At 41.2% G+C, this 26524-nt stretch overlaps 1 long non-coding RNA gene across 1 annotated transcript; it reads left to right on the top strand.

The window, feature by feature from the left end:
* Positions 1 to 5732: 5732 nt before the first annotated feature.
* LOC105862328 (uncharacterized) lies at positions 5733 to 25859 on the top strand. The gene is made up of 3 exons (XR_012918563.1): positions 5733 to 5769; positions 23351 to 23407; positions 25771 to 25859. It is a non-coding gene; the product is annotated as an uncharacterized LOC105862328 (long non-coding RNA).
* Positions 25860 to 26524: the final 665 nt, after the last annotated feature.

The following is a 26524-nucleotide window of genomic DNA, read 5'->3' as shown; positions in this document are numbered from 1 at the left end:
CAGAAGACTCTGTGTGCCAAACAAAATATGATGTAGACTGGATTTGGCCAATGGCCCATTAGTTCGTGGCTTCTGCTGGAAAGAACAGGCCTGCTATAAGTGTGGGTGTGGGGGGAAATGGGGAATTATATGTTCTGTAAGATTTTCTTGGGAGCCAATAAATAGCAACCCTGTTCCCGAATTGTAAACCAACTGAAAAAATAAGATAGGCCAGGCACGGTGGCTCACCCCTGTAGGCCCAGACACTTGGGAGGCTGAGGTGGGCGGATCCCTTGAGCCCAGGAGTTCAAGGCTGGAGTGAGCTATACTAGAACCACTACACTCCAGCTTGGACAACAGAGTGAGATCCTGTCTCAAAAATAAATAAATAAATAAGATGAAGGAGTGAGCAGATGGGGGCCAAATTATAACCTTACTGAAGAAAATAAGGTTGGGGACAATAGGCAGCTGAGCTTCCTAGAATTAGATAGTCTCTTTCCAAGATTGCAGGACTGGGTCGGGCCTCTCCCGCCTCCCTTCCTCGCTTCCCACATCCACCTGGAGGATGTGTGCTCCCTGTGGGCAGCTGCTTTCCCAGGGAGAGACAGAAGAAGGGGCAGAGCTATGTAGGTTTTGTTTCTCCTTCAAGATCCACCTCCCTCCCCCATCAGATGACTCATTCCTCCTTGTACTAATGGGGGCCAAGAGGTGAGTGAATGAAGGGACTGGTAGAGCCCAGGAGTATTTCAGAGACACAGTAGTGATGGGGAAGACGAGGTCCCCCTCAGCAGTTATTGCCAGCCAAGGCCACCTCTAGCACACACTGCATCTTTGTGCAAGTTACAAAAAGGCACGCCACCCTGGCAGATGAATTGCAGAAAGGCCCTCTCCTCCCTGCCGAGGCAGCCCCAGGCTGGGGCAAAGCTTGGCAAGCAGCACTAGGGCTAGATTCCAGCCCGCTCTTGCCTACTCGGCCTGGTGCCTAAGTACAAAAACCCACAACTGCCCATAGCAGCCTGCTCCAGACTCTAATAATCCCATCAATTGGATTCCAGATTCTTCAGTCTCCAAAGTAACCACATTGCGAATAGTACCCACTCACTGTCCACCTCAAGCAGTTGGAATTAATATTGGTCAAGGCTGTGTCAAATTTGTGAACAGGGTGGAGTGGAGGAAAGGTTGACTGCCTGGCATAGTCTGTGGCTGTTTGATTATTGTTGTTCTCTCAATTCACAATCACTAAGTTGGTACAAATTTTCAAAGAATGAACAGCCATTTTTTTTCATCCTGTCAGAATTTAGTGAAGCTATAATCATTTCTTCACAATGTTTTTTAGTAAAGAATATATTAAGGGAGACATTGTTTTAAAAGTTTCCATGTACAACTGTGGCTTGTCCCAAATTCTTTGTATTCAAATGTCAGACTGTAATTGTTGGTTAGCAGCAAGGTTACCAGATGGGTTATAAAATGCATTTCAAGTGAATATCAAAAGGACTTAAGGAAAATACAATTAACAGCTGGTGTAGTTGAGACAGGCTACAGTTTCATTGTAAAAGAAAAATTAATACAATCTTTATTAGAGTTGGGCACATTTCTGTGTTCATGATATAACATCTTCATTTCTAGAGTTCACCTCGACAAGGAAGAAAGACATAGGGCTCTAATTATACAAAACAAAACAAAACAAAACAAAAAGGAGTGGAAAATTCTACTTATCAGAGGTGAGAGACATGCCCAAGAAGGTGAAAACTGAATGAAAAACAAAGAATATTTAGTTCAAGCTGATCCCTCTGTAACATTTCATAACCAGAGAACGGCAATCAGCACTGTCTCCAGAGAGACCCACACAGGATGTTAGGCTTCTACATTTTTTCATATTTCTACTAGAGCCAGGTGCTTTAGAAAAAAGGAATTAAATGTTCAGTGCTATTCCATTGGAAGTTAGTTTTTTCCTGTACCACATTGCCAACAAACAGGATTCCACATTTTGCCAATTTATTTCCAGGTCACTGATGGATATTTTAAGAAAAGAGAGCATACATGCTGTCTGGTTAATCTGCAAAGGCCACTCTTTCAAAACTGATTGAGATCTACCCACTCATTCATTCATTTCATTCATTCATTCATTCATTCGACTCGTACTTATCAAGTATATCTAAACAGGCATACACATAACTACTTCATCAGCTGCTCCTTTCTTTCCTCTATGAGCACAAAGCATGCAACTGAAGTTGCTCTTGTGTGTAGTTTAAAATCTTCACATATTTTCTCAGTTAGATGAGTAAGTGACACATCCACCCTTTAATAACTATTTGAGGAAAAAACAAGCAAATGAGCAAACAAATTCACTCTGTTGCACATGTAATTCCATGTGGGTAAGAAAAAACGATAACATATATTTACTATTATCACTTCCACCTTAAAATACAGAGAAATATCTTGAATACAGGAAGGGGTTCTTGGGAGGGAGCAAGAGCAAATGCACCCCTGTTCGCAACTGTGGTTACGTTAATTTCGGGCAGAAGACTGCGGCTGAGCCCTCTGGGTTAGTTAGAGCACATGGCTTTATTCATTTATCTTTCTAACTCTGTCTACTTGGAGACCTGTAGGGTGAAAAGCAGGCCCCCAGATAAACATCCCTAACGTAAGATGCCGGGGATGATGAGCTTGCTTTCTCTTCCTCTCCCTTCCCTCACAAAGATAACAAACAGAGGAGGAAAGCGTGGCGCATGGGGAAGCGGAGTTAAAATGTGCTGCACGTTACTAATCCTAACATAACATTGGCAGCTTGCACCACCCCCCTGCCAAACCCAAATTAACACACTGCCTTACTGGAAGGCAAAGGCTGCAGCTATATTTATAGCTCAATTAACAAGTTTCATAACTAAACCTCCAGAAGTCCTAGGCAAACCTGACAAATGCTATGCATCTTAACACCACAGTGACCCTCCCAGAATGCCACCATCTTCTAACGGGGAACAACTCCCGCTATCACCTTGCGAGAACAATGATGATTGGCACTGGCCCATCTGATAAAGGGAGGCTGGCTGGGCAACTCAGCTCTTGTCAGGGGTACGTCTAGTAACAACTCTCAACCAACACACATACGGTCGATTCAAGCAGGCGGCTAATTCTTCCTTTTGCAGACTATGGAAATGTCTGCTCCTCGGGAGCCAATGGCTGCAGAGAATGACTGCCATCTTATGACTCAGGAGCCTTGGTCCTTCTGGGAATAGGATAACAGAAACACAGAGTACGTCACTTGGAGGGCATTACAGCTTCAAAAGAAGCAGAAAACCTCTTCCTGATGTCTTCTAAGCTGGTTATTTTTGCTAGAGGGAGAAAGATTCTTCAGAGGATTATTAGTGCACAGACGGCCCCGTTGGGGTGCAGTAAAGTATTTTTAACATGGTGCTTGACTTGGAGCAAACTGCCTTCAGAGTGCAGGTGGGCGCTCCCTTTATTCGGGAATAGCATAAATGTTCGCATGTCACAGGGCACTGTGACGGTGTGCCTGCACGTCTGGCTCCTGCCTGGGATTGCAAGCTCTTTGAGCCCAGCGAGGGAAGAGCATTTTGTGGCATTGTGTGTCCTCCCTAGCACTTAGTTCACAAGTGCTTCGTAGTGAGGGTCCAGCATTTGTGAATGAGGAAATGAATGAACGTGTGAATCAATGAATTAATAGATAAACAATACTGCTCTCCCACACACTATCAGAACTTATAATTCCACAAGCCTCTGGTTTTAATATTCAGGCTGGTGTTAAGTATATTTCACGCACCATCCTCACATCTTCATATCAACCAAAATCCATCTCCAGCTACCTCTGCCATAGCTCTCTTTCTCATCAATAGTTGGTTATTTAGGTCGCAGATATTTAGAAAAACATATTTTGCTGGTCAGGGACCTTAATCCATTTCTATTGTTCAAAATCCTTGATTACTTACATGGGGGAGAAGTAGACAGCCAGGTATTAACACTATTTTAATACATTCAGGTACACAACTTCGGGTAAGTTACTAATTCCTGAACTTTTGTTTCCTTGTCTGTGTACAAGGGGGTTAATCTAGGATGATCTTTAAGCATCTTTTCAACTTTAAAATATTATTTACAATTTTATTTTTCTGCTATCTAGTCATATGTATACATATTAATGGTATGTAATACTTCTTTGTTCTCCTATCCCTTAAAAAGGATGATTGGAGAAGTTATTTGTAATATACTGAAACTTCTGTACCTGGTAAGAGAGAGCCCGACCTCTTTTTGCCCCCTTTGAGCTCTCATTGCTAAGCCTTCAATTCCCAACCACAGCTATTCTTTTTTTTTAAATTTTGACTCTTTTATTTATTTATTTCACAATATTATGGGTGTACAAACATTTTGGTTACATATAATGCCTTTGCCTCACCCAAGCCAGGGGTACAAGCGTGCCCATCCTCCATACAGTGCACTCCACACCCATTAGTTGTGAGTTTACCCACCTGCCTCACCCGCCCGGCACTCGACGAATATTACTTCCAGGTGAGCACCTAAGTGTTGATCAGTCAGTACCGATTTGATGGCGAGTACATGTGGTGCCAAGCACAGCTACTCTTTCCAGTACAAGCAGACCACTTTCCCAGGACAGTTCTGTGGCTGCTGAGAAAATATCAGAAAGCTGCAAGCACATGACAAAGAGGGTAGGACGAAGTGAGGGAAGTGAGGTGCTGTTCTCAAGGCCACTAAGGAGATTCTGCTAAGGTTCAAGGACTCATTGCCTCTTCCTTCTTCTCACACAGGACCTCGAACAAAGCTGTCTTTGTAACAAGGACCGTAAGGGGCTGTCCACTGGTCAAATATGGCCCCAACATATGTTTAGTGAGCCAGGAAATGTGTAGCTGCTGTTACAGATGTTGTTTTTATGTGAGTTCACATAAATGCCTTTGGGTGAGTCTGGGACTGCCCAGTTCATCACTGGCCCTCACCACTCCCTGTGTCTTATACTCAACCTTTTCACACATGCATGGTACCCGTTCTTTGCCAAACTCACTATTTCTGTCTTCTCCCATTAGAATAGAATGCTAAGCCCCACAAGTATAAGCTATTCATCTGTTTTTTCACTCTTATGTCCAGTGCCTAGAAGAGTGCCTGGCTTATTGTAAGTACTCTATACATTTTTGTTGAGTGAATGAATGAATGAACAAATGAATGAAACTCCCCTGCCAACTACTCCCTCTCAGAGCTTCTGTCACCCTCTGTCGACACCACCACAATTGCCTTAGTTTGAGAAGTGGTTATTAAGTACTAGACACTGAACCAGGTACAAAGGATACTGGCATGAATGTTACACAGTTCCCTGTGTCAAAAAGCTCACTTTTGAGAAGTGGTTAGGCACAACTAAAACAAAATAACACAATAACTTTAATGAAGGAGGTTTGTTAGAGTGCCTTGGGAGAATTGATAGGAGAGCAGGACACATTTGCAATGCGCCCCAGGGGTAGTAGAAGTTCCTTGTGCTCAGGGCACAGGCTGTTTCAGTCCTGGTGGAGGAGAGAGCACGGAGGGGGAGTGGCTGAGGTTCCACACTGAAGGCAGCACCTTTTCAGGATTGTGAAGACAATCACGGGCCCACCCGAGGAGTTTAGACGCTATTCTGCAGGCAAGAGATGCTTTAAAGCATTTCAAATTGGGAGTCCCAGGAAGAGAATGATGTCATAGAAAGCTACTCTGACATCACTACGGGGAATAGGTTGGCATGAGGATCAGCTGGGTTTATACAGCAGCCTAGAGGAAAGGAGATGGGAGCCTAAGGTAAGGCAGGAAAAGGAGTTTGTCTTGGAGAGAAATTTATGCAATAGGAAATTGTGAAGTAACACGTGAGGTACCAAGCGAGGGAGAGGGAGAGGTGACACTGAGGGATGAGCCAGAGGTTCCTGGCTTGGGTAGACCGGGTAGATGCTGTCGCTAATGAGGGGAGGACAGAAGAAATAACCAGCAGGAGCATGGTCACTGAAGTGCCAGCATCATGGTCCACTGGTGACCTTTTATTAAGGAAGTTTCAGCAAGTGAGGGGAATAAAATTAAGTGCAGTGGACCAAAGAACTAATGTGATATGAAGAATCAAAGGCTTGCAGAAGGCATCATTTATTAATTTTTTCAAAAACCTTGGTGAAGAGAGAGAGAGAGGGATAGGTAGGCAGAGCACCAGAGCACATAAGATTTTTAGAAACTTCTGTATACTACTACAGTGGTGGATACATGTCAAAACCGACAGAATGTACAACACCAACAGTAAGCCCTAATGTAAACTGTGGGACTTTGGGTGAGAATGACATAGTAGTGCTGGCTCATGGATTGTAACAAATGTGCTACTGTGGTGCAGGACACCTATGGTGGTGGAGGTTGTCCATGTGCGGCCATGGGGTACACATGAACTCTCTATTTTCTCCTCAATTTTGCTATGAACATAAAATTGCTCTAAAAATTAAGTTTACTAATAAAAAATGGTGAAAGTAAAGAGAAATAAGGTTGTATCTTGAGAGGAAAACACAATCCGAAAAGAGAATGGTTCTTTCTCCCAGAATGAGAGAGTATAGCATCCTTGTGTATACGTATTTTTAGGCTGTGAAGTAGTCTAGGAGGAAAATATACTTGATGCAAAAAAAGTCCTTGGGAAGGACTCAGAACAGTGTCTGGTGCATAGAAATTGCTCAATAAATGTTCTGTCATTATCACTACTCTAATATCCATTACTTTCTTCTTTATTGCATAGTAATTCAGGTCAGTGCCCTAGCTCACTAGTCACACCATTAGCTCATACGGGAAGGGCTGTGACTGCTTAGAGTGTGTGTTCCTTAGAAGCAGTTAGTATAATTCCTTGAACAGAATGTTCATTCATTGATTGATTCATTCAGCATATTTATCAAACAAATGACAGAATTAGAATCTACTTCTGGTGGTCATTGTGAATTCTGTCTTCATTCCAAGTGTACTTTAAGCATTTTTATTCTGACCTTTCAAGTGCCATATGATGGCTCTGGCTCTCTCAGATTATAATGCTAAGCCTGTCACTGTCAGTGTGAGACTTTCAGCCACATGTTATATAATCACAAGTCTAGAAGGAGGAGATGGAGGGCACCAGCTGAGCAAGATCAGAGGCTCCATAATGGCATCAAGATTGGGTTCCTCCTGTTTTTCTGCTGTCCTGGGCTCAGTGTTGACTTTATCCAAAGACTGGTCTCCTAGAGTGTTCCGAGATGCCTGCAGTAGTTTCAGGTGTCATGTCCAGAAAACAAGGCAGCATTTCTTCCTGGAGACATTTCTTACGAGAGGGAACCTTTCCAAAAGACCCAACAGACTTGTCTTATATCTCATTGGCCAGAATTGTGTCACAGGCCCAAATGTCACAGCATTTTCCGGTAGCACTGGGGAACAGAGCTACCATGATTGCCTTAGAACAATCAGGAGCCTCCCTTGGGAAGAGAGGTGAGCTCTTGAGGAGTACATGGTTTGCAGAGCACAGTGGACCCCGGAACAAACGAGGTTCTGTTTGGATGGATAAACACGTGGGGTGGGCAGGGAAATGGATGTTAGCCACCAGTGTCTGTCAGAATTGAATCAAAGCTAATATAGTATGGGGGGGGGGCTGGAAAATGATTTACAACAACATGTATTTAACATACAGACATAAAATTTGCTTTTGGAAGTTACAACATGAACAAATAGATAATAGTAAAATCATGAACAGGTAAATAATTACTTCAAGTTTTAACCGGGGTTGTGAGAAGGGCATTGTCAGAGTGCTTGGAGATTCCCAACGTGCATTGCCCTCCTGTCTCAGTCTAGATTCCATGATGCAGGGAGAGAGACTCGTCATTCACTTCACTAACATTTGAGTGACTGTCTTATGTCAGAACTAATACCAAAATCTGGAAATAAATGCTAATAAATCAGGTTCCCGTCACTAAACGAGGACAGAATCTAGAAGAGGAGATGAACAACTAAACAAACAACTGTAATATGTGTTTGCAGATGCATGATAACTACACAAGGCACAGTTAGCGCAAAATTAGTCATGGTCAATTTTACTTGAGGGCAGGAAGGATTTCTTAAAGGAATACAATATTTCAACTGGGTCTTGAAAAATAATTAGCTGCTTGCCAGATGAAAAAGGGTCTGGGAAGGGCACTCCAAAAAAAAGGAAATATTCCCACCAAAAGGTAGAGAAGAGTGGACCAATATTCTGTCCCTAAGATCCCCCAGGTGGATCCAGATGGCTAGAGAAAAGGGGAAGAAGAAGATGTATAGTGTATAAAGAAGAAGAAATGCCAATGGAGATGGGGCTGGATATTTGGGCAGGAGCTAGATGATGGAGGGCCTTATTGTATTTACATATAGTTTGGGATTTTGTATAATAAGTAACACTGAAGACTTAACAAAGTGAATAGATATTTTAAATTATCACTGGAAGCTGGGTTGATGTGAGAGTGGAGTGAGAGAGGGCAAGACTAGAGGTGGGACGTTCAGTTTAGAGGTTGCTTCAACAGTTCAAGTAAAGCATCCTAGTGCTTGGGCCAAGGCAATAACTGAGAGATTGGAGGAGGGAGAGGAATAAAATACTTGATGGGACTCAGTGGGAATCTGAATGTCCAAAAAGAAATGGAAAAGTCCAGAATGATTGAATAGGTGAAAGTATAATTAATCAGGAAAGCAAATGTAAGAGGAGAAGTTAAAACGTAGGGCAATCAACTCATGTGAGTTTCCCCAGGGGGTTTTAGCACCAAAAGATTTACATCCTGGGAAATTCTTCAGTCCCAGGAAAACCAGGATGATTGGTTATCATCCAAGGAAAAGTAAATTTTGAGGAAAATTTGAAAAGTTCAGTTTGGAAGATAATAGATTCCAACCCTAGTGCACTTTCAATTTGCATCTACTTGGCCCCCAAACAGATAGCCAGTTCAGTGAAAATTCAACCAGCTAGCATTCAGGATGGCCCCTCAAAAGGGTGGTTTTAAAACAGTTTTCCCCATTTCCACTCCATTTTGTAGATACTACCTTCCAGCTTTCATGCAGTTAATCTGGGAGACCCTGACATAAGTGGTTAAATGGTCTTTCTCTACTGGGGTTCATAAACTGCAGATACAACATAAAGGATGATTGATGGACACTTTTTGAGCCATTTATGCAAATTTCTAAAAAAACGATCCTTAAAAAAATACATACTATTGTAACCCATGGTCATTTCTATCAAAGGGGCCACCATCTGTTTCACTGCCTACAAAAATCATTATTCATCAGAAAACAGAGTGCTTCTTGCCTTATTAATCACTGTATCACAAAGCCACACCTAGTCTGTACATATATAAGCACTCAACAATTTATTGCAAAAATGAATTGTGTTAAGCCCATAAATGTACATATTACATGTATTATACATTAAATCAAAACAGCTATGATCTCTAAATTCCTTTACCATTTTTTTTAAATAAGAATTTGAAAATAGTGTACAAAGAAATTTTCGGTTTGGAAAATAGCTCTGAGAAGATTCTAAATATTCAATTTAGCTTAGTAAAAGCCTAGACACATCATGGCAAGAAGGAAGTTTCACTGAATACATTTATTTGTGCTTGAGACCAATATTGTTCCACCAATAGTGTGCTCTACAAATTGACCCAGTGTTCTGAGAGTCCCCAAATGCCTTATTTAAAACAATGGGGCAGACACTGAGGATGGTGTTCAACTTTTAACTTAGCAATTCCCACTACTGATTTAAACCAGACCTTTAGTGTTATTTTAACATAGGTTTTGGATTTAATTATCTTAAATGTCTAAAAGAATGCATACAATTCCCAAACTGTTTATCTCTTTTATGGTAAAATCTCTTCCCCTATCCCTAGAAATCTGTTTTAATTATTTAATCAGTTTGGCTGAAACTCACAAAGCATTAAATTGTTAGTTGTTACTTAACATTCCTTATAAATTGCATTTATTAATTTCTGGATAGAGACTTGTCCATTGCTACAGTAATTTAAATTAGTACCACATGGTTACAGACCACTGCTGAATGATGATTAAATCTTTGGGGCAAATTCAGTCTTTTAAGATATTTAAATAGTACTAGAGATAAGCTAACCAAATTTGGGTCCAAGAAGTTACAATTTATCAAAAATGTAATAAACCATGGCCAGAATATTCATCGTAAGCAGCACATAATGTGGTCCATGAAATGACATTTTAGCATCTCTCTCACTGTGGTCACAGGGAAGTCTGCTGACAGTGCAGACACAGCAATGCTCCATTGATATTTAACAGTTCCCATCTACAAGGTACTTTGCAATATTGTGGCTTTTTATACACTCAAGTCCCTCGGATACTCTATCAGTCATTTTGTTATTTGACATAGTGACATACTCCGTTCTTGGTGCTTTAACTTCACAGGTGCAAACAAGCAACCTAGCACACAATCCTTGGGAATCTTAGCAACAGAAGGAAGAGCTATAGGGCCTTGGTGGCATTTCAGAAGGGCAGAAATTGCTAGGAAAAATAGCTCTAGGGGGACTATTGACTCTAAACTACTTTGGTACAGATGATGAGAGGGAGGCTCTGGTAGAGTTAAAGGCACTGTCCCAGGTCACAAAGGAGGAGAGGGGCTCTAGAATTCAGGTTTCCTCACGTGCAATCCACAACTGCTTTTTATATGCCTTTTACCACTACCAACTCCACTCAACTGATATAATCCTGGACCTAAAACTTGCTTGGATCATTGATCCCAGGGAACCTACGGGGAAAATCAAGTGACACAAATGAAATCTCTGCTTGCTTCCAAATACTTAAAAAAATTAAAGGAACAAGAAGAGGGAGAAAAGCAGGGGGACGGGGGAGGCCATAAGTGCCTCCTACTGGAAAGACTGACTGAAACACTCAGGTAAAATAGCAAAATCAACTCATAAAATAATAGATTCATCTTCCTGCAGCTAAAGATAAATATTAAATAATCCTAGGTGCTGCTGGCTGAAAATTAATTTCTGTAAGGCAAATAGTGTAGTACGTATATGTGTTTCAATTTCTGTTTGGCAAGGTGCCTAGTTTGAGCATCCTGCGCAGACCTTTGAAGTACTTGGGCTGCTCTGATAACGCAGATGCTTAAACAAGAATTGCTTCCTTGAGGCTCCCAAGCACTGTAAAAAGTCTGTTTTGGATCATCAGGCTCCCAACTAATTCCAAGTATTCAGCCTAAAAACACAACATTTTTTAATGCATTAATGACACATTGTAGCCCTTCTGAATTGAATTGTGCCAGAAGACAGGAGTGACATTAACTTATTAGAGGAGTCACAAAGTGCTGAACCACTGCAATTTGTGTTCCCCAAATTACAGACAGGTGCAGTCACATAGGGCAGGTTGAAATAGGATACATGGTGAGAAAAAAGTGCTCAGATAGAGCCCTCTAATAATTAATTTATAATAGAAAGAAGGAACAAAGGGCAAATAGTACATTGTATTCTAAATCATGAAACTATTAGAGTCATCTTGCCTGCCTACTCTTAGACCACCTGACAGCTAAGTAGTTTTATCCCCCCAAGTTGTTTTAATGGCCCTTTTTTAAAACTGGTGTTTGGCAAATTACATGAAATGTTTCCAGAAAGCCAAAAACATTCACAGTCAGGACCATTTCCATAGAAACTTTGAGAAATGTTAAAACAAAAACAACCACCAAAACAATAACAAGAATCCACAATATGAAAATTTTCAGAAGTTCCCTAAAAACCAGAGTCTTTTTTTTTTTTTAATTAAGCATAAGTATTTATCCCCGGAAGAGTGTTCTGCTAGGAGCATGGGGGTTAAAGTATGCATTTTCTGGACCAAATAAGGTGAGTTCTGACTTGTCGTTGAGAGAAGATAAATGTTGCTGAGGAGTTAAAGAATGGAGCAACCCTCACTTCCGGTTCTACTCAGCTTCTTTCTACAGAAAGTTTTAGCAGAATTTTAGATTTATAAACAGGATCATAAAGTGCGATCCCTCGCTTTGATATTCTACCAACACTCCATGCCTCTTTCCAGAAGGAACATGCAACCCAGCATACTGACCAAATTCTAACTTGCATCATCGCATTCTGTCTTCTCTGAATGTCCTGGGACTTCATCTGGTCTTCATTCCATGCTGTAAATCAGTATGAGCTGTTGGAAAGTTGCCCTTGAGGTGGCTGTGCTTCAGTACTGGGCAACATGACTCATGAATATTTCTAAAAGTCAAGGCCATATGCTTCTCTCCTGTGCAGAACACAGAGCTGAATGGAGCTGCTTCAGCAACACACAGTGTGGCAGCTACCGGCAGGCATGCAGAGAAGAAGGCTCCGAGGTTGGATGTGCTCCTACAATTAGAGATGGGAAAGTGCCAACCTCAACAGTGAATACTGGGTGACACAGAGCCAAGAAATACTGGGAGAATGAAGGGTCTCCTTTTCTGCTCTTTTTCTCATCTTTGTTTCTGTGCTTGATTCATTTTATAAGTTATTTAAGGGAATTGCTCTTTATTAGGCCAATCTTCAAGTTAATCCAAGCCCTTGCTCTTTGCCCACTCTTTCCCACCACTCTGCCAGGGTTCAGGGTTCCTTGGGAGGTGCTGCCCACAAACCCACCAATGCCTAGTACTGCAGTCCCTGGGAATAAAATCTCCCTTTTTTTCATCACATGATGAAGGTTCAAAATGCAGAGACATCTATGGACTGGTGTGATGGGGATCTGTGGCAGGAGGAGAGGGATGGAAGAGATGAAAATAATAGAAGTGCAGTTGCTGGAAAGAGGACCGATGTGGAAAGGAGAAACGGTGGAGAAAAGAGAAACTGGTGAATGCCTGAGTCCAGATTTCCATTTAGTACTTTCTACTGGCACTTTTGTAAATGTTGGACTATGCTTTGTTTTGTTCCCAGAAGGAAACAATTTTGTAAATGTCTGACTATGCTTTGTTTTCGAATAGCAATCTATTTAGAATTATCCAGCTCTAGTGGGCCATCTGAACTTACTGTGCAACCTTTCTGAGTGTGTTTTATGACGTGATATTTAAGAGCCCAGCATTACTGGGCACTGTGTTAAGCTCACAGGACCTGGCTGTGAATGGGACCAACATGGTTCCTGCCCTTCCAGATCTTTTGTTGCTATGATAGCACTTGATAAGCATGCTAAGAACAGCCATACGGAATTAAGGAAGGGTCCCCGGGGAAGTGAGAGCTAAGCTGAGACTTTCATGATATAGTGGACAAGTCTGAGCATCTTTGTGATTCTAATCTCACCATTTTAAAACTTAGGAAACCTCCTCCCTGCCCTGGCTCATAGCACTGTAATGAGGCAACTGAGAAAATACGGCCACACATGTAGGCAGAGCTTATTATCAAAGAGCAGAAAACATAGGGTATCACCAATCCAGGAAGCCAAAGAAGATGCCAGCTGCTCTTTGATAATAATCTCAATGTTCAATATTCAATGTTAACCTTGAGTTTCTACTAATAAAATGTCCCTGGAAAAATGTGTGGCTGTGCCTTTCGGGCTCCCAAACTAACATGCCCCTAACTTCCTCTCTCCCCGGTAAAATGCTTAAAAAAAAAAAAAAAAAAGAGAGAGAGAAAAAGAAAACCCAGATGCAGGATGCAAGTGGCAGTTAATAAATTTGATTTTCTCTTCTCCCTTGTGTACTTCGGCACCGTGCTCACTGTGCACCTTGCTCCATTTGGAGATACGGGTCCCAGCACCCCAGTTCTATTGAGGCATCGCCATAAAGGGTAGTTGAGTACAAACAAGGTCTGCTAGGAGTGAAAGAACTTCAAAAATGAATACCACCAAAGTCTTTATTTGACATTTGTAGTTTAGGGTAAATCAAATGCCCAGCTCTACATGGGTGTGTAAACTTGCTACAAAACATGCCCGGAATAGCAGGGAATTAATCTGACCTCACACCTTCAGTAAGCGTTATTATTTATTACTATCTTTGCCCATATTCCCATGATGCAGAATACTTTGAAGTGTAAAAAATGCAATCATCCAAGTGCTTAGACTATCTCATGTCAAATATCCACATGATTAGGGAAAAAATGAATATTTGCCCTTCTGTACGAAAGATCTGGGGGGATGGATTGTTCACTTTTGTTTAGATAGGCTGCTGTCTGTTATACATGGGTTTAATTATTTTCTCCATTTGCCTTTATCTGGACTTTCGCTCCTGTTGTGTCAGGGTTTTATTATTATTATTATTATTTTTAATCCCAGAGAAAAAGGAAAAGATTCAATATGGAAAAAGCACAAATGCTGTAAAATCTACTGTAATAATGTGTTCAGTAGGAACTGTAGTCATTGCAGGGTAAAGTTGCACACCTACTCATTCTTTTGTTATGATCATGTTTTTACTATTTCAAATTTAGTACTTTTTCTAATATATTATATGTTACCTCCCATGTATTTAAGCTGTACTTAAAAGCATGCTAAGAACTGGTAATTCTTTAATGGTTGTTCACTTACAAGCGATTGTGGGTCATTACACAATCATTTAAAGGGCATTAATGAGAACCATTTAATGGTTTTAGTAGAATATCATTGTAAGGGACAGGGGAAAAGTTACTGGCTGTAAATTTTTATGACCATTTCTTACAAAACGTATTACTTTAAAGATTTATGTATGTAACAATGACTACAATAAAAGCCATGCTAAAAATAATTTGAAATCAAAGTAATGCATATAGATAAGTCTTTGCTCTGCTGCAATTGGGTAGGCCCTTTAAAAAAAATCTTTCTTTTCTCCTTCCTTCCTACCTTCCTTTCTCCCTCCTTTGCTTCCCTCCCTCCTTCCCTGCCTCCCACCCTTCCTCACTTCTTCCATTTTCTTTCTTAAAGGACACTTTTAGAACCATGAAAGATTTTGTTTTAATGAAAATGATTAGAGATTGAAATCTTAATGAACATGTTTATTTTTAGTGTGTGTGGGGGGGTAGTAGACAGAGGCAAATATAGTAGGAGAGCATTGCATAGAAATATCCAATTGTAGCGAATCTTTGTTTATAGAACTTTCTCCAATATATCATTAGTTTAAACTATTTCCTCTTACATACCATAGGACTAAAATAGAAAATCCAATACATTCTAGGATATCACTCCCTGAAGCAGGACAGGGAACTAAAAAGGAAAAGGAAACTAGTCTGGATAGTATACCCATGAAGATCCATAAAATATACACAGAAAGCAGCTTCACGAATGCCCAGCGGAGCACCATACATCTTGCTCCATGCAGCTCACCTCTTGAAAAAGAAATGGGTATTTGAGAATCTCACTCTACTGAGGGAGTAACCTTATTAAAGTGCTTTAATAACACAACAGTCATCGCATTATGCCTGGTTTTGTCCACTTGTGATTCTCATGGAATACATAATGAATAAGACAATGCCCCATTCCCAGTATTCTTGCATAAGCAGGAGGATATTTCTAATTAAAACGGCAGAGTTAGCGCAGCACATGAAATGAACAGAACCATATCTCCAGAAATGCTGAGATTTTACTATTTGCATTAAGTAACGCTTGTATTTCTCTCTGAATCTAGCCCAATACCCATTACCAATAAGATGAAGATTTAAGATAACTTGGTCAAAAGATGGTGAATTACAACTTTTAATTAAAATGTAGAAAATAGTTGCTTTAAAATAAACATGATAATACTTTCATGATCATTAATTTTTTATGGAGAGAACAACAAAAGCGACCTGAATATTTTAGAATGTGATATTATGAAGTCAGGCAAAGGGGGGTTTTAGAAACTTATGGATGTCCCAGAGAGAAGACGACCATGCAGTTGCTACTCTCCATTTCCTGTCCCCTTGGAAACCCCGCAGAATGCAACCTACACATCTGGATCCATAGTGGTTTCTTTACTTGACCACATACTCTGATAAAGGCGGTGAGGACCCGGATGGTAAGACGGCAAGGCAAGCTTTGGGGTTTACATGGCATATTTATACCAAAGAGCAATTCAATAAATGTTTATGGATAATAAGAGAGGAGCTGATTTCTTAAAGTGACCTATAAATCTTAACAATAAAAATGATTTTAATAAATCCAAAATAGAGTTTAAATATTAATGATACTATGTTCTAACAATATGATTGAAAGACTGGTGATTTTGTGTGTGTGTGTGTGTGTGTGTGCTGTGGTTCCCTTCACCAAAATCAGTTCATGTTCATGCAGACCTAGCTTTACACTTCCTAACATTATCAATAACAATTTCCCTACAATGTCCTGTTACCATTAAGTCTTCTCTGACTGAATATATGTGTAGAGTCTTTTCTCCATTATTGGATTCATGCTGATTCCTTCCAGGAAAGACCCTGATTTCTCCCTGCCCACATCCTCTCTATCTTGATCAGCTCAAGCCCGCCTCTTCCAGGAAGCCTTCCCTGACCTCTCTAGCCTAAGGCCTGGCTTCAAAAATCTAAATCTACCACTAAATACTTAGGTGAACCATGGTGAGAGCCACAGGGAAGCCAGGACTGTTCACCTTCTGGCAGGTCAGGCATTCTTTGGGGTCAGTTGTGTTCTTCATCTGTAAAATAAGGAAATAATCACATCTGCCTTATAAGTCTATTGTGATAATTATATGAAAAACACATTTTTAAAAGCATCTGGAACAGCTTAGTTTCATAATCGATGTTAGTTCTCCTTCTTTTTCTCTTGCCTTACCTTTTGAATTCAGAGACATTTCTGCCTAAGCCATTCAGATGATATAATTTACCTTCCTGTGACTTTCCACTTTTTTGTTTTGTAGGCCTTCATGTTCCCTCATCTCTCCCGATCAAGTCTACGATCCCTCAAAGGAAGAGTGCCCTTATTTATGGATCACCATATTCCCTGTCTCATCTAGCATAGTTCTATATGCACAATTAGGATCAGTAACTATTTATTAGAAAAATGAACATTAGTCACTTCTCTAATGTTTAGAAAAAAAATTTCATTTTTGTAAAATAAAAGCCCCAAATTCTCAACAAAGTACTCTGTCTTTGCATCCTCTGGTATATTGCATATGACTGAATTTGAGGCATCAAACTATCTATTTTCAGGTTATTTCTCACCACCTGGGCTGGATGGTTCCATTAGATGTTATTAACTAAGCCAACATTATACATTCAAGCCTCATGTGGTGTGTTTGTTTCACAGAAAGAACTTTTTTATGCCTAAGAACTGTATTTTTATACTTCTGGGAAAGCGTCGAAAAATAAAGGGTGCTAACGACCCCAAGATGGTCTTGGGAAGTGAGCAGTGAGAATCAAAGCAAACGAGGAAAAATAACAATTAAGTCTCATGCAGTACTGATGGAAAGAAGATGGTCTGTTGTCTTGGCAGTCAAAGGACAGTGCATTTTAACATTTGTCATTTAGCTTACAAGCTTCTTCCCATCAACGCAATGGGGTGTGATTGATGCATGAAGGTAGCAAAGCAGAGTGGTTATTTTGGCTTCTGGTGCCAGAAGGCCTAACTCTGCTCTGTAACCTGATCATGTTACATAGCCACACTATGCCTCAGTTTCCTGACCTGTGAAACAGGGAGGAGAATGACAGTTCCTGTCTCACAGCATGGCCACAGGTGTAAAGAAGGGGGCGCGTGTAAAGCTCTCACAACACTGCCTGGGCCAGAACGAAGGCTATGTGGGGACCCGCTATTCACATGGCAGGATCTGAAAGACCTCAGGAAGACTCTGTGGCAGTGCTCATTTCTCCTACGCAGCCCTCTGGCCTTTCCTAATGAGCAGACCCCAACCGGCGTGTTGAGAAATCCTGATCTTGGACTCACTACCTGGGTGTTCCTTCCTCTCTGTCGGAGCGCGTAAAAGAAGTGCAGCAGAAGGAACATTATAGGCAGCAGTTCCCTGAGTCCTTTCTACAATTGCTCTTACACTTTTAAAAGGAAATCAGCGAATGTGTGTCCCATTTCTGTGATGCCCAGTGCCTCGGAGGCTCTTGGTGCCGATGCCCTTGGGTGGCACACCTGTGTTTAGAAAGCACCAAACTATAAGCAAAGGCAGAGCTGCAAAATGAAGAAAAAGCTCCCCTAAAGGTGGGGAAAGTTAATGGGATAAAGGAAAATAGGGGGCCACACCACTTACATATCCTCATCCCAGAAATTACAACAAAGCAAGAGCATTACACGCATTATGAATCAACAGTCTGTAACAAAGTTGACATTTTAGAAACTAAAACGGAAAGTTGCTGGTGTCTTCAGACGTTATACATCTGACTAGCAGTAGGGAATGTAATGATTTTGCGAATTACGCTGGGAGGTTGCTACATCCTTAAAAGGTAGGCAGTCTTATGTGTCATCTGATTTTGATGCGATTTCTAGAAAGAGAAAGGTAAGTTAAAAATAGAGATTCCATTTTAATGCATGTTTACTCTTGCCTTTGTCTGGAGTCCAAAAACGACAACATGTTCTTCCCATTTACTGCGGCAGCATTATTTTTATATAAAGTTTGAAACCATGTGTGCTGCCAAGGCACCCCTCCAAGAAGGTAAGCCCAGTATCCCCATCTATCACATACCCTTCTGACTTTTTTTACTTAAGGGCTTGTCATTTCAGTGGGGGGAAAGACCCACCGAATACCAGCCACGTGGAGTTTTATTCCTTCATGCTGCTTGTGATAAACTTCAGGGAACATATTTAACATGCAGCAAAAAATGAAATTTCTGGGGCCACCCCAGCAGGAGGATAATATCACCACTCTTACGGCAGCACAGTTTTAAGACACTGCCAAACAGCCCAGGCACAGAATGTGATAAAATGTATAATTTCTGGGGGTTGGGGTGGGGGTGGGTAATTTCTGCAAGCTTCTAAGCCGCTCAGTGTTTAATCTACTACTCATCCCCCTTGCAATTATTATTATTAGTTTGTTGTTGGTATTGTTATTATTGCTCTTTGTCTTCTGAGGAACAGTCTCCTCTGGGAAGACAGAATTGTTCACCTTCAGGCAGGGCAGTCGTTCTTTTGGATCACAGGGTATCATTTAGCCAGTTTCTCTGAGTTGCTAAATTGCTGAGAAAACCATGGGGGTTTGGGCTTCATGCCTGAAGGAGGCACAGCTGGGGATCGGCTCAGGGTGCACGCCCCCACCATCCTCCTGTGTTCCTTTGGCCTCATTCCCTACAACCTGGAAGAAGGAGCAAAGTTGCCAGAACCTGGCTTTGTCTCCAAATTCACTTTAACTATCATTTCTGAGGACCTAATCGGCCCCAGGTCTGTGCTTGGGACTGATAAGAGATAAGCGATTCCAATTTGGGGGAGCAAGTTGAGGTTGAGAGACATTATATTCACACGCATATACACACACACACACACACACCCATCGGGTCTTAAAGAGCAGCCGGTAGAAATGTCCTCAAGTTCTCCTGTCCTTAGAAACGTGTCTGAACATCCCTAGCAAAGCCCTAGGGAATGTATAGTTGCGGGGACATTAACCAAGATATTTGGCCATCTCACTTTTCTGCTGGAAGTAGGAGATCAGGGACAATGTTAATCGCAAGAAAATGAGCAAAGAAGCGGGTTTTAACTTTCATGCTCTAACAGGGCAAGAGAGGGAGATTACAAGGAAAGCACAAAGGCAAATGCATGAAGCTGTCTTCTGCCTCCCAAGGGAGGGAGATGAGCATCACAGGATTTGCTGCAGAGGCCCACGGCCAGCACAATCTATTAAATAGCTCAAGTTAGTCAATGTGGAAGAAATTTTTAGACACACATGCCCAACCATATGTGCATGGCCAAGATTTAAAATAGAAAAGTGAGAGACTGTTGGATGACTGAGGATTTTTCCCTTGCCAGGAAGTCCTCCTTAAGGATTTCATAGCTTGCAAAAGAGAATTGCTTGCCAGACAAGCCAAGAAAAAGACACAGAAGATTGGGACCTGCTTCCTTAATGATGAAATGTCACGCTGCTATGTAAATCAACCTGAAGAAAAGAGGCAGGCATGATTAAGATGGCTTTGCAGAAACAAGAGAGGTTTCTTGACATTGCCTCCCTAAACTGCTTTAATTCCTCAAATCTCAGGGCTAGAGGCACACACACAATGGAATCTTATGGCGGTTGAATTGAGCAATAAGAGAACACCTGTGTTACAGGATTTCTATATCCCAATGAAAAATTACACTCTGTGGCCACAACTAATAATGGGCAAATTCCCTGTATTGTTAAGTTTGTGGCAGACCACAGAGCTGCCTCACTGGGTTGCAGTGTGTTTTTTGAGTACGTGGAATGAGACTATGACAAAATGAGATGGATCCCATTGGCCACGTGAGCATCAGTTTTATTATTTTTCAGTAATACCAGATAGATGTTTTTTAAGGGACATTTTACAACCAAACACCCACATCAGGAAGCCTGTACCTCAGTTCTTCCCTCTGCCTCCCCTCCACCCTCTTTTCTCCTCCCCAGTCTTCCTGGGCCCATAGGAAAGAACTTAGATGGTGCAGCATCATTCTATAGCATGGTATAAGAAACATTGATATAGTTTATCATGGCCAATGTTTGCATATATAATTACCCAATATGGGTAATTATGGCTGAAGACATTTTTGTCATTTGGGAGAAAAGGGTGGTTTGAGTACAGCATAAAAATAAAGCTATCCTCTCACACCTTGGAAGCTTCCATATGTCAGGGCTCTGGCTCTAGGGTCATTTGCTGTAATTTATGTGCTTCACAAGAATTACAATGATATCTTCCATAACCCAGGAAGCTTCTTCCTAAATTGTGCCATCAATTTTCAATTCACTTATATTCCTATAATTTTATAACTAGAGGGGGCTTTAGAATTGATTTAATCCAATTATGTCATTTTACAGAAGAGAAAGGTGAGGCCCTGAAATGTTAAGTGAGTTGTTGTATTACCCAGCTACTCGGTAGGTAAGTCAGGATAAGTTTCCTGGTGATATGACTTTCTACTCTAGTTTCCAAATACCATACCATACTTCAGTGTCATGCTGTATCATTACTCTTCCATGCTCCTAAGAATAATATGGATCTCTCTACCAAAAATCAGTCTTTCTTTTCACATCTCAGCCTATGAAAATGGGAGTGATCTCTGATGAATGACCCACTAGAAAGAAAGAATTCCTTACCAGAAAAAATGGGAAGATGCATTGCCACTGATGAAAAAGCAAACCAGGACTGTCTGAGTTATGTTAAATATCATGAGCACATTATTAATTCATGCCAGAAACAATTCTGTATTATGAAGAAAACATTAGTAGGATAAAAACAAGCCCATGAACCACCTGAAGAATATCTGTCAACCATAAATGTCTCCACACAGTAGGTAGGGACCACTGTTCCACGGGCAGTGATGGGGCTGCCATACTCCTCCACCAGGGCCCTCCCAAATAATCACCTCCACTGTCATCAACAGCCAACTCTGTGGTGTTTCCTATGGAAAGGATCAACTAAGTGCTGGGAATTGGCAATCTTGATGTATATCCCAGCTGTAAATGTGATAGAAAACAGAGCCTGCCTACTTGCCTCCCAGAGAAACAGGAGTACAAATTCACACTAGAGGATGATGCCACGGCTGTCTAGCGAAAGTCCACCCTGTAGTCCTCTAATCATGCCATCAATATCTGTAACCTATGGGCCACATTTTGATTTCCATTTTTCTTGTCAACCTTAATTACCCTTTTAGGGTATTCCATGGGGAAGTCTTCTAAACCCCTAACAAACTTGGGCTCTGCCACTCTTGAGGAATCTCATAACCAAGCCAAACTCATTGTTTTTTTCTTTTCTGACTTTGTGGAAAAGAAATGTAGTGCAGGGTAATGGAAAGAGCAATAAACAGGAAATCCAGAGACTTGGGTTTTAGTTCTAATACATTAACTACACAGCTTTGGGAGAGTCACTTTATATTTCTAGGCCTCAGTTTCCTCATCTACAAAATGGGGACATCAAAGGAGATGGACTGGAATGTTTCTTAAATCTTTAATATTCTGGGAACTTTTTACAGCATAGGACAATTGCCAAACAGAAGATATCAAACCTTAAGAAGTCCCTAGCAGATAAGGTTTAAAACTCTCTTAATTATAATAGTGTCTAACAAATCCCTAGGCCCCCCCCCCCAGTAAATACTCAACTGTCAAGGGAAAGCATCCCAGTACTATTTATTGCCCTGCAAGTTTCTGTGAAAGACTAATGTCAAGTACTAGTGATGGTACTTGAATTACTGTATGTACTCAGGTAATTACTGTATGTAATTTGCGAATATGCAACAGCATGTACATTGTACCATAAGGATAACAATACAGCTGATAACAATTTAGGCTTGCATAAGATTATTTTACTTAGGGTTTCAAAGTGTTTCATAAACATTGGCTCATGTATTTTCTGAATACTAACAATGCAAGTTAAAGCTGCGGACAGAGAAAGTTGGGGGGGGGGTGCGGTGAAAAGTATATCCACACTTTGGAGATGGGCAATCCAGGCTCTGGCAAAAGTACTGATTTCCCCTGGGTGACACAAAGCCAGGAACAGGCCTGGGAACATGGGCCTGGTTACTGGGTGTGTAGCCTGCTACTCAGGACACAGCCTACCCCAGCTCTCCAATTTACAGTACGGAGTTTATGACACGGCATTACCCAGGCACTTTAGGGTGTCAATTTCCTTTACAATTTTATAAAATATCATTTGGAAGGAGGAAGAAATTTATGCTTGTGCACTAAGAGCTCTCCTGCCTGCCCATTCTCTTGGGATAAGAGTTTGTTTCACCTGAACAGAGTTGCAAATACGAGGCACACGGTGCTGTGAAAGCCATGGGGTTTGTTTTTAATTTAAAGAACTGCTCTGATTTGACTACACGTTTTAAGCAGGCACTGGATAATACAAATCCACTGAATTCATTCAGACGGGAACAAGTTATGCCATCCTAATACTGTCTAGAAACCAGATGTATAGTTACTGTTTTCCTTTTCTTTCCTTTTTTTTTTTTTTTTTTTTCTTGCTGCACAAAATTAGTTCCTTGGATACCAAGATTCTAGAGGCTCATTGTCTTGGAAAATATTCAGGTGCCTCACAATAATAAACCTCCAGTGCTATAGCAAAACACAGATAAAAATGTGAAAAATATATATGCATGTATACATAAAATGAAATATAGATGTGGCATGAGAGAATGAATCACAAACACAAATAAAGAGAAACGAGGTAGGGAGGCAGGAAGGTAGCTTCCCTTCCAATCATGTGAACTGAGAAATAGAATGGATGCTCATTAAAGCAGTTTACCAGGACTCCAATTTGTTCTGTGATTAAGAGGTATCGGTTAGAGGAGATTGGTGAGGGAGATCAATATACTTGTCTTCATTCTTAATTCTTTTTTAATGTCTCTGTCTCCACAGGGCAGCTGAATCAGAGATGTAGAGTAAATCTTTATCCACCAGGGGGCTGCACTTCAGGTAAAAAAAAAAAAAAAAGGTGGTGTGGGCTACTGCAGATAAATCAAGTTGATACCCAGCTCTCTTTATCCTCAAACTCCCAACTTTTGTTCAAGTTTTAGCATGTTTCTTACTAATAGATGTGACAGAGGTGATACATGGAGGACAGTATTGGTGGGAGTCATGGAGAAGGCCATTCCTTGATCTTAAAATGAAACGGTAGTACAAAGCACCTAACCCAGTCTTTTACACCAAACCACCCCATCAATATGATTCCTTCACATTCTCCTCTTTCTCTACAACTCCAGCTAAGGGGATTTCTTACCTAAAGCTCAGTGGCGCCTTTGTCTGCAGCTCATAGCAACAGGATCTACCTTCCTCTCTCCAGGTCTCCCAGGTTCAACTTCGCTGGCAGTGACTCCTAACCAGGGGTGACTTCATCCTCGAGGGTACACAAGCAATGTCAGGGGACACTTGATTGTCCCAACTAGGGGGAGGAGTATTGCTGTCTACCCAGTGGATAGAGGCTAGGGAAGCTGCTAAACTTCTTATAACACACAGGAAAGCCGTTGACAATCACAAAGAATTACCCAATGTAGTAGTGCCAGGATGGAGAAATCCTGCCCTGTAGTGATGGGGATACTTCGATGCTTCCACCCAAATGGCTGTGACACACCTCACTGAACTCTGGATACTTGACCTGGAATTACTTTAACAATCTGTAATGTGATACTTCCTCCTGCCTCCTACTATGCATGTTGCACTGAGCTAAGGGTAGAATTGTGCTTGCTGTCACATGATCTGAGCTGCTTGACTCTGAGTACTAGCTAGGGCCTGGGATGTGGGAGTTTGTTTCAATATTTACTTTTTTGTTATAAGCTTCTCTGCCTGTAAATTTTAAGCTATTTATATGCTACAGGTTGCTAGGTGTTCATTCCAACCTGTTCCCTCGATTTGCTGGACACACAGACTACCTTTCCCAGCATCCTTTGCAGTTGGATCCCCATGTGACTGAGTCCTAACCAATCATCAGATCACTTTTTACCTTAAAGCACTTCAGTGGTTTCCTGTTGCACTTAGCATAATATTTTTAAACTCTTATCATGATTCCCACGGCCTCTCACAATTGCAAAAGAATATAGTGCCAAGAGCAGGAGTGTGTTGTTGAAAAGAAGAGTCTTGCCTCCCACTACGGAGGGGAAGGGCCCAGATACCCCCTTTCACACCGCTAGCAGCTAGAACGTAGGCTGTAGCTCCCACTCAAGATTTTAAATCTGAAGGAAATAAAGCAAAGACACAGAGATGGTTGAGAAATTATTCAAGGTGACAGAGAATGGGGCTTCAATGGCACCAAATTTCCAGGACAGCAGTGGTAGTGGCAAACATCGCCCAGACTGTTCCTGCAGCAGGCCCTTGGCTATGTGGCCCTCCTTCCTAGCCTCCCTTAAATTGTGCCTATTTCTGAAATAGGAACTTGGTGATTAAGATTCCCATTGATTCTGAAAGCAATTATAAATTCCATTTTTGCTTTAGTCAACCAATTTTAGAGTCTATTGCTTGCAAGCAAAACCCTTGAGTGACAGAACATGTTTCCTAACTCCAGGCCTGTAAGCTCTATGGGGCAGACACTGTGCCTGTTTTGTTCAACATTGTATCTCTATCCTGTTTCTTGCTACCTGGCGTCTGGTACACAGGAGAAGCTGATTAAATATTTTTAAAGGAATGAATAAAGAGACAGGTAAGCTATTAGGCAAAATTTACACATTAGCATCAGTCCCCAAAGGGTGTACCATCTCTGCACACAAAAGCAAGAGTTGATAAGGTGGAAGGTCAGAAAAATAGGGAAGGAAGGGTTGAAGTGGAGGAGAAATGGCTCCTGAGTGGTGAGAAGGGACTGCGGGGAGGCAGGGCTAGTTAAGTTTGCATGGAAGGAAAGCTGACTTTAACTCTATTGCCTCCTGCTGGACACTGGGAGTAGTGCAATAGCTGCAGCTTTCACGCAACTGCTAGCAAGTCTATCCCCTTCCCAAGTTCTCCAGCATGTGACTGCTTCCCAAGCATGTGGAATCTGGTATCGGGGAGTCAGAAAACATGGGTTCCCACCCTAAAGGGTGACTGAGGGTACAGATACTCTGGCTCCATCTGCTTCAGTCGCCTGGCAGTTTGGCTTTGAGAATTCAATAAAATAATATATTTCATAATACTTTATAAATCAATAAGGCATTATATGGATGTATAGAAAGACCATTCTGTGGACAATTAACCTTAGCAATAGCAACAAAAATCTCAAAGCAACACCCCAATTTCTCAAGAAAGCAGCGTGTCTTTCTATAAGGTAGGCTGCAAATCCATTTTGCCTTATAATGACACTTTTTCTTCGACAGGTAGAAATTTGACATTCTTGTCAGTACTGCTACCCAAGAGGAGAACTAGGTCGCTTCATGAAGGTATCACTAAGGAGAGAGGGATTCGTGTAGAAGCAATGAAGAAAAGAATCCAAATAAGATTTAGATGGTAGAAATATTTATGGAAATCTCAGAGAAGTTTTATGTACACTGAGTGCAATCTGAGATTGTGGAGCCAACTTAAGGTGTTCTGGAGAACTACAAGCCTGCTCGTGTTACTCATTCAGGAACAAGCCCCTGAATTTTCTCATGAGGCATAATAAAGACTGCAGACAGAAGCTATTACTGAATTAAAGTTCTCACAGAAGACAATGGACTTTAACCAGCATGGCAAATCCTTGTGATTTTTGCCACAGAAAGGTGGAAGAACTACCAGGGCTGCTTCTACTTGGGGGCAGAGCAGGAGTCCAGCAGATACCTTGCAATTTCGATTTCTAAGAGAATTTTGAAGCCACCATTGCACGTACAAGCACACGGACTCTCCATCTGATAGCTTAGGACTAAAGATCATTTATGGAGTTTGTTAAAATCTACCATTGAAGATGAATCTACATCGTGACTGTTTTCAACCTGTAAAAGCCCCACGAGAGCAAATATTTTGCACAGGATGATGTAAATGAAAATACACAGAAGAATAACTTAAGGAAATCTGAGTTCTAATTCAGACTCAGTCCCCAAACTAACTTGTTCAAGAACCATAACCAAAAAAAAAAAAAAAGAACCATAACCACTA

This window comes from Microcebus murinus, chromosome 3 (genome assembly GCF_040939455.1).
Source record: "Microcebus murinus isolate Inina chromosome 3, M.murinus_Inina_mat1.0, whole genome shotgun sequence".
NCBI lineage: Eukaryota > Metazoa > Chordata > Mammalia > Primates > Cheirogaleidae > Microcebus > Microcebus murinus.
This window is presented reverse-complemented; position numbering and strand designations above follow the sequence as displayed.